The following is a 9,202-nucleotide window of genomic DNA, read 5'->3' as shown; positions in this document are numbered from 1 at the left end:
GAGGTCCTCTGGAAAATTCCGGGTATGAGAATCCGATGTTGAACACGATGAAGAGGCGTACAATGACCACGATGAAACGGTCATCTCTAGTTCCAAGAGACGACATGCCCGGAGGAAGAAGCTCCAGAGAGCATTGCTTCATGATGCACAGATTTTATTTTTTCTCCCCTTTCCTCAGTTTTTCGAGAACACGTATCATTTCCTTAGTGAATAGCATCCAATGGATAATAAAATAAAAAATAAAAAGGTCGGTAAAGCAGTTGCCTGCGAACTGTAAACGTCCCAGGTTCGAGACTCCATTCTGTGTACAATTTTAATCCACCACGACGTTTCAAATCAGCGCACACTAATATATTTGTGTTACTGAGAGCGGAATGAAATCTAGATAATAATAAAAACGTGTAGGGAAAATTATGTGGACGATTTAAAAGTGACATTGAGGAATCTTTAGGCAGGACAGTCAAAGAAATAAATTTGTGGATAGGTGTAAGCAGAAGAAGAAACGTGTTGACGAAAATGTATTAAAGTTTTCAAGACTAAGATAACTCGACAGTAGAGGGTGGAAACTGAAGGTGACGAGAACGGTGTCAATTCGATCAAAAATTAATTACTCCAAAAAAAAAAAAAAGGAAAAAAAGAGATATGGATTACTGGTACTGGTATCACAGGCACAGCAATTGTGCTGCGGCCAGAGGAGGCTGAGAGCCCATCAACAGACGACACATGGAAAGGCTGCGCAGAGCACAGGTAGCGTGACGAAACGAGCTGTTGTCAGGCACACTCACTTTGTGGTCGCCGAGCCGTGAAACGCCATAACGAGCTGCCGGCCCGAGCCGGGAAACGTCTGGCTGTGGCTTTCAGCTACTTACTGGCTTCGCCCGGTCTGTGACACAGAGGAAATGTAACCAGCTTACATCACATTTCTGATCTGGAAATTCGTCTGCAAATTTCAGAATGAGATGGTGCAAAGTGTGATGGCCAGCGTCGTTTGCTTTGTAATTTCCGGAAGGCTACGAGGCTAAACTGGGCGTAAACCTAAACACACCATCAAATGGTTCAAATGGCTCTGAGCACTATGGTACTTTTGAGGTCATCAGTCCCCAAGAACTTAGAACTACTTAAAACTAACTAACCTAAGGACATCACATACATCCATGCCCGAGGCAGGATTCGAACCTGCGACCGTAGCGGTCGCGCGGTTCCAGACTGTAGCGCCTAGAAACACTCGGCCAACCCGGCCGGCTAAACACACCATCACTCTAAATCTCGAAGACTGGAGAGATCTTATATGCGGCGTATCACTTACACTACATATTTACCCAATACGCAAGTATAACTATGAAGACAGTCATTCTTCACTTCACCAAACATTATTCTAGGGCAGAAGGAGATAATACAAGTTGTTGTACACTAGAAAAATGTAACTGGCGTTATTGTCTGGTTTTGTACTACTTTAGATCTTAGGCTTACTTGAGAATAAGTTCAGCTGGTAGTTCAATAAAGGAACTTTCACCGCCTAACTCTGTAGAAATTTTTCAGTAATGCTCCACACCTGACCAAGCACAATTTTATGGGAGAAGAAGAGAATGACACTTCTTCTCCACTAGAAAAATATAACTGACGTGATTCACCGACTAATATAGTTTTTTATCGCTTTCGATGTTAGACCTACTTGAGCTTGTACGGAGGTAGGAAGCCTGCGACATTTGCCGATCGCAACTGTGCTGCCAGTGGCCAGTGGTGTCTAGAACGTTTATAGACTCTATCTCCTTTGTACGAGAACGAAGTCTTTAGCGACAGCACTGTTGTATAAAAATATTCTCGGACTTCTTGCCGCGTCAGTTCAGGGTAAAACCTCGATCTTTCAACTATTACCTAAATTATCTTCATCAGGAATAACTGGGTGTTAAAACTGCTACTTTGATTGCCTTATACAGCCCAAAGACGGCTGCTAATTGGCCGTTAATTAGGTAATGCTGTCGTTAATGGTGTCAACGTGTGCGCTGGTGGCGCCAATGCTCCCGCCGTAGCATAATCATTGAGACGAATATCTCTGGTGCTTCTCTGCAGCGAAAGCTTGCTTTCATGCACCGCCAAGATTGCATCCGCCGTCATGGTTGAAGATTTTCTACAAATTCTTATTTCTACAGCCTCTTTAACTACAGGATCCCAGTTTGTAGCAGCCTGGGACACAACTTTTGTTTCATCAAATAGTATTTTATGTTTGTTTGTGAGGCTGTCCTCAGCAACTGCAAGTCTACCCAGTTATCTGTTTTTAATATGCCTTGATGTTCCGCACAGTGGTCGGAAATGGTGCGGATGGACTGACCAATGCTACTGCTTCCGAGCCCATAAGGAATGTTGTAAATCTCAGCAATCCTGAAGCCGAGGCTGTCCATAACAGGAAATTGCACCTCCTTCATAACATGTCGGAAAATAGATCTGATATCGTCTCTTCCCAGGAACACACCATGTTAGCCGAGAACGCTAATGCGCTGCTTCCTGGACTCCGGTAGGCTCGGCGGCCCTGGAGCGAATCCGCCCAGCGGATTACCGACGAGGGCCGATGTGTCAGCCAGCCTGGATGTGGTTTTTGGGCAGTTTTCCACATCCCACTAAGTGAATTCGGGGCTGGTCCGCACGTCCCGCCTCAGTTTCACGACTCGCAGACATCTGAAAACTTTCGCACTATTTCATGGCTTACATTAGGCGCAGACAGCTGGGGTACACTAATTCCGTCATGGGGGTTATGGGGTGGCGGCAGGAAGGGCATCCGGCCACCCTCTGACACTAACATTGCCAAATCCATAGTAACAGGGCAGACCCTGCTTTGAAGTGGGACAACGCCCCAAAGGAAAAGAAGAAGAATATCTTCTCTTCCCAGGACTCTGACTATTTTTCTGGATGTAGCGCCGCAGAATTGAAGGAATTCAATCAGTGGCTCATCACGAGAATATTCAACGTTTTCACTTTTCCTTTTCTTGGAGAACACTGACTTCACATCACGTGACCCATAGTCGTCCTTTCGGATCACACACTACAGATGATTACCTTCAGAATCCAAGTGGTCCTCGTTAGAAACAGTTTTTGCTCTGTGTACCAGTGTACTTAAACCTGCTCTGTTCTGGTCTGGATGACAAAATCTCTGGGCGCTAAGATATGAATCAATGTGCGTCGACCAGCGGTGCACTGAGTGCCGAGACAAAAAAATCTAAAAGTGGCAGCATTCCCTTTTTCTCTGTCTCGACGACGAGCTGGATGTTTGGGTGGATACTGTTCATATCTTCTTGATAGTGATCAAGAGCTTTTATGTCGTGTGACCAGACCACAAAAGTGTCGTCATCATAACGATAAAATGAGGATGGACGAAGGTAAGACGAATTTAATGCACGTTGCTCAAAACCTTCCATAAAAAAGTTGGCTATTGCTGGCGATAACGAAGGACCCCTAGGCATTCCGTCCATCGTTTCGTAAAATTCCCCTTCCGTATTCAACTACTAAATAATACTAAAAGCTACCTGCAGGATAAGATCTACGATGCTTTTATCTACTGACGTCGAATTTTCCAACAAGCTAACACAACTAAGCTTACTAAATATGATGCGTTTTGGCGAGATCTTTAATACAGTGTATCACTTAAAGGAACAAGGAAGTGAAAATCCGCTGAAATAAGGAATTTTTCTATTGTGTTAAGTTATACCTCAGTTCATTCTGAACAACAGTATATATCGTTTCTGTACGTTTAGTGCATATTCATAGAAAAGAGAGAGAATTTCGCAAACAGCGACACGCTAACGTCTGCCTGTTGTCAATTCAGCTGTGTTTATGCCGGTCTGTTTATTCTTTCACCACAGCTTTACCAGTCCGTCAACCTGGTGCTAAGCAAGTGCAGGTAACAGTTGATCATCAATTCAGCGTTCTGTCTACGTTTTACTAGTCGTAGTGATTTGAAGGAGACATTTCGGAAAATTCTGGATTTCCAGGGCTTGTCCAAGTTTTATCGACACAGAGAAAGGAATACACACATGCGCGAAAAATTTTGCGGATACAGCGGAGAATGGATGTAGGCAGTAGGTTCAGTCGTTCAGAGGCGAAGCTCGGGCTATGGTACGCCAGGTATTTGGGTGACGGTGGAAGCAAGACTTTTCAGCATGTTTCGCCAACATGACGTGTGGTTAAAACTGGACAGAGTAAAACTTGATTATTCTGGCCACGTCCAATTGCGTTTAGGTACTAAATGGAGGAAACTTCATAAGGATCTAAAAGGGAAAAAGCTTTTGGATGGTAATGGAATATCAGGGTGTTCAAATCTGTTCAAATCTGTGTGTAATCTTATGGGACTTAACTGCTAAGATCATCAGTCCCTAACCTAAATTATCCTAAGGACAAAGACCCACACCCATGCCCGAGGGAGGACTCGAACCTCCGCCAGGAACAGCAGCACAGTCCATGACTGCAGCGCCCAGGACCGCTCGGCTAATCCCGCGCGGCTATCAGGGTGCGACAGGCTAAAAGATTCTGAAATAGATCTCCTTCGAAGACATTACGGACTGACAATACGGAGAAACACTAATAATTTAGAAGAAATTAAAGAAACATTTTGGTCCACGTTGTTTCACAGAATTGTTACAGACGATGATCCCTGCCATTCTCACTGTCGAGAGGGTCGTGAGCCATTGTGTAAATACTCGAATCAGAGACCTACTGCAACTGGTGATGAATACAGACGTATCCATCCCCAACCAATCTTAATAGCAGATGTTATGACACCTATGTATGTAGATTTAGCTAGCAAATAATTGCTTTCTAAGCTCATCCATTCGACAACTTAAAATTCCAACGAAAGTGTCAATAACTGTGTATGGGAGCAATTGCATGAAACAGTATTCGTGTACCTCAAAACTCTAAAAACTGGTGTGATGGATGCACGCATTCAAAAATCAACTTTCGTTCGGAAATCAACTTCGAATGTGTTCAAAAACTGTGATGCGTTTCAAAATCGTATGGGTCATCGGTAAACCAACGTGCGCTGGATGGTAGGCGCTTTGTGAAACAGGGTTTTTTCTTAACGAATATGAGTTTGGCACCCCCTGAAATTGCCGCCCAGGACAGATACCTCAGTTTACCTCCCCTATATCCAGCCGGGTAATATCCCGTGGTTAGGCAGCAATTGGTAGGAACGAGAGGAGGAATATAGGGTGCGTAACCATTAGCGAGGTTAGAATAGATTCTGAATGGGAAATAATTTGGATGAAGATAAGTGTTAATGGCATATCAAACACAGTCATCGGGTGCTTTTATAGAACCCCTTCCTCAGGAGCAGTATCAACGAAACATTTGAGGGAAACATGGAGAACATTTCGTACAAATTTTCTAATCTTGATATAGTATGAGGCGGAGATTTCAGCTTACCTGTTATCGACAGGAGACTCACGTGATTGGTCGTGTAAGGTTGGGACAGGGAATCATGAGAAATAGTTCTAAATGTCTTTTACGAAAACTACCTTCAGCAGCTAGCCAAAGAACCAACTGGTCAAGGTAACTTCTTAGATCTTTTAGTGATAGACTAGAACTTCTCGACTCAGTATAAAAAAAAGGATCAATGATCATACAGCCGTTACAGCAACGCTTTACATGACTGTAAATAGGAATACAAAGAAATGTAGGATGATCTTTCTGCTTAACAAGAGCGACAACAAACAGATTTCAGATTACCTGAGTGGCTAACATGAAAATTTTATCTCCAGCACAAACGCTGTTGAATATTAATGAACAAAGTTCAAGAGCATTGCACAATATGCTTCACACAGGTAAGTGACGAGAAAAATTGTGAGGTATGGAAAATACACGCCGTCGTTCGACAGCTGCATTGCGAATAGAAAACTGCTACGAAAACAAGGACAGTTACACTGCAAATTTAAAAGTACGCAAAGCTTCACAGACAAACAAAACGTGGACGGAGCCAAAATTAGCGTAAGGAGAGCCATGTGTGAAGCATTCAAAAAAATCGAAAATAAAATTCTGTCTACCAACCTGACATAAAAATCTTAAGAAGTTTTGATCTTAAGTGAAATCAGTTAACGGATCGGCACATTTTGCCCACTCTGTGATTATAGTCCCATCGAAAAGGAGAATGATACAGAAACTAAACGTCTTTTTCCAAAATTATTTCACTGAGGAAGATCGTACTGCGGTTTGTCCTTTAAATCGTCCCACGAAAGCGACACATACTGAAATAAGTGGCAACTGCCATGGGATAGAAAGGAGTGAAGTCACCCAAGAGACGAAAGGCCTCTGTACGTGATGGGGTATCATTTAGCAGCAGTGAACCGCAGGTCACTGGAGGAGCGAAGGATTTCTATTCCCTGGAAAAAAGCGCAGGTGATATCCGTTTTCAAGAAGGGTCGTCGAACAGACGCACAAAATTATACGCCTACATCTCTGACGTCAATCTGTTGTGGAATTTTTCAGCATGTTTTATGCTCCCGTATTTTGACTTTCCTGGAGACAGAAAATCTGCTCTGTAGGAATCAACATGGGTTTCGAAAACGACGATCGTGTGACACTCAGCTCGCTCTATTCGCCCACGAGACCCACAAAGCAGCATATACTGGTCTCCAAGTTGATGCCGAGTTTGTGATTTCCGGAAGTCATTCGATAGAGTTCCGCCCAGTCACATAATAAACTAGTGTATCTAATATCAGCTGTATCATTGTATTGAATAGTTTCTAGAAAAAGGAATAAAGCACGTCATTCTCAACAGAGAGAAGTCTCCAGATGTAAAAGTAAATTCAGGAGTGCCCCAAGGGAATGGTATAAGCTGTGGGGCTTCTGGCGCACTTTGCACTTACATGCGGAACTGAAGTATGCAATACCGCAGACGCCACAGTCCCGGACGATGTCCATTTGACTTTGAATAGTGCAAGAGGGTGAGGGAAGGGGGAACTGGAACACGTTTGTAGGGGGAAAACAGAAGAAAAGACTACGGGAATATATGGGCTTGGGAGTAGGTATGGGAGACATGAAAGACCAACTGAGTTCTGCAATAGATTTCAGATGGTAATAGTGAATACTCTGTTCAGAAAACACAAGAGAAGGAGGTATACTTGGAAATGCGCTAGAGACAGGAAGATTTCAGCTGAATTACGTCACGGAGAGGCAGAGATTCCGAAATCAGATTTTGGATTATAAGGCGTACCCAAGAACAGATACAAACTCAGATTTAGTAACGATGAAGGGCAGACTGAAGTTAAAGAGAATCATGTGGAAGAATCAGTGTGAAAGGAAGTGGGACACTCAAGTAATGAGAAACAGTGAGATATGTTTGAAGTTCGCTAAGGAGTTGGAAAGTGCGATAAAGAGTACCAGAGTATGCAGTTCAGTTAAAGAGGAATGGAAATCTCTAAAAAGGGCAATCATAGATGTTAGACAGTCAGACGTAAGTACAATGAGGGTAACTGCGAAGAAAACTTGCGTAACAAAAGAAATACATCGGTCGATCGACGAAAGGAGTAAACGGAAAAATGTTCAGCTAAACAAAGAGCACAGCAATACAAATCAATTAGGAATCAAATAAATAGGAAGTGTAAGGCAGCCAAGGCAAATATGAAGGAATCGAAAAAGAAGAGGATTGTTGGAAGGACTGACTCAAGATAGAGGAAAATCAAAAGACGATTTGGTGAAATTAACAGCAACGGTGCTAACATTAAGAGTGCAATGGGAAGTCTACTATTAAACGCAGAGGAAAGAGCAGATAGATGGAAAATGTAAATTGAAGGCCTCTGTGACAGAGAGGACTTGCCTCATGATTTGATAGAAGAAGAAGCTGGAGTCGATAGGGAAGATATAGGGGATTCAGTATAAGAGTCAGAATGTAAAACAGCTCTTGAAGTCTTGAGATCAAATAAAGCAGAAGGGATGGATAACATTCCACCCAAATTTCTAAGAACATTGGGAAAAATCGCAAAAAACGACAACTCAAGTTGGTGTGTAGAATATATGAGACTAGCGACATACCATCAGACATTCGTCAAAATATCGTCCACGCAATTCCGAAGATAGCAAGGGATGGTAGATGAGGAAACTATCGTACAATCAGTTTAACATCTCGTGCATCAAAGGTGTTGACAGGAACACTATACAAAAGAAAATTGAAGCTCTATTACATGGCGATCAGTTTGGTTTTAGGAAAGGTAAAGGCATCAGAAGGGCAGTTCTGACTCTGCAATTGATAATAGAAGCAAGACTGAAGAAAAATCATGATGAGGTCATCGAATTTGCCGATCTAGAAAAAGCGCTAGACAATGGGAAATGGTGCAATATGCTCGAAATTCTGAGAAAAATATGAGTAAGCTACAGGGGAAGACGGGTGATATACATTACGTACAAGAAACAAGAGGAAATAATAAGATTGGAAGACCAAGAACGAAGTGTCCAGATTAAAAATGGTGTAACACATGGGTGCAGTCCATCGCCATACCATTCAATCTATGCATCGAAGACGGAAATAAAAGAACGGCTCAAGTGTCGAATAAAATTCAGGGTGAAAGGACATCAATGATAAGATTCACTCATGACATTGCTATCCCCAGTGAAAGTAGAGAAGAGTTACAGGACCTGTTGAATAGGATAAACAGTGTAATGAGTACAGAATACTGACAGACTAAACCGCAAAAAAGGGTAAAGTAATGAGAAGCAGAAGAAATGAGAATAGGAGAAACTAAACAAAAGTCATGATCACGAAGTAGACAAAGCTAAGGAATTCTGCTACCTTAGAAGCAAAGTATTCCTTGAGAGACGAAGCAAGGAGGACGTATAAGGGAGACTAGCACAGGCAAGAAGGCATTCCTGACCAAGAGAAGCCTACCAGTATAAACATAGGTCTTAATTTTAGATAGAAATTTTTTAGAATGTGAGTTTTGTTCAGAGCATTGTATGGTAATGAAACATACAAGAGTGCGAAAACCGGAGCAGAAGGGACACAAAGCATTTGAGATGTTGTGTTACAGAAGAATGCTGAAAATGAGGTGGACTGAAAAGATAATAAATGAAGAGGTTCTTCGCAGACTCGGTGTAGAAAGGAACAGAGGGAAAAAACTGACAAGAAGAAGAGAAAGGATGACAGGATATGCGTTAAGGCATCAGGGAATATCCTCCATAGTCCTAGATGGAACAGTAAGGCTAAGAACTACATCGGAAGGCA

The sequence above is a fragment of the Schistocerca nitens genome, chromosome 1 (genome assembly GCF_023898315.1).
Source record: "Schistocerca nitens isolate TAMUIC-IGC-003100 chromosome 1, iqSchNite1.1, whole genome shotgun sequence".
Taxonomy (NCBI): Eukaryota; Metazoa; Arthropoda; class Insecta; order Orthoptera; family Acrididae; genus Schistocerca; species Schistocerca nitens.
This window is presented reverse-complemented; position numbering follows the sequence as displayed.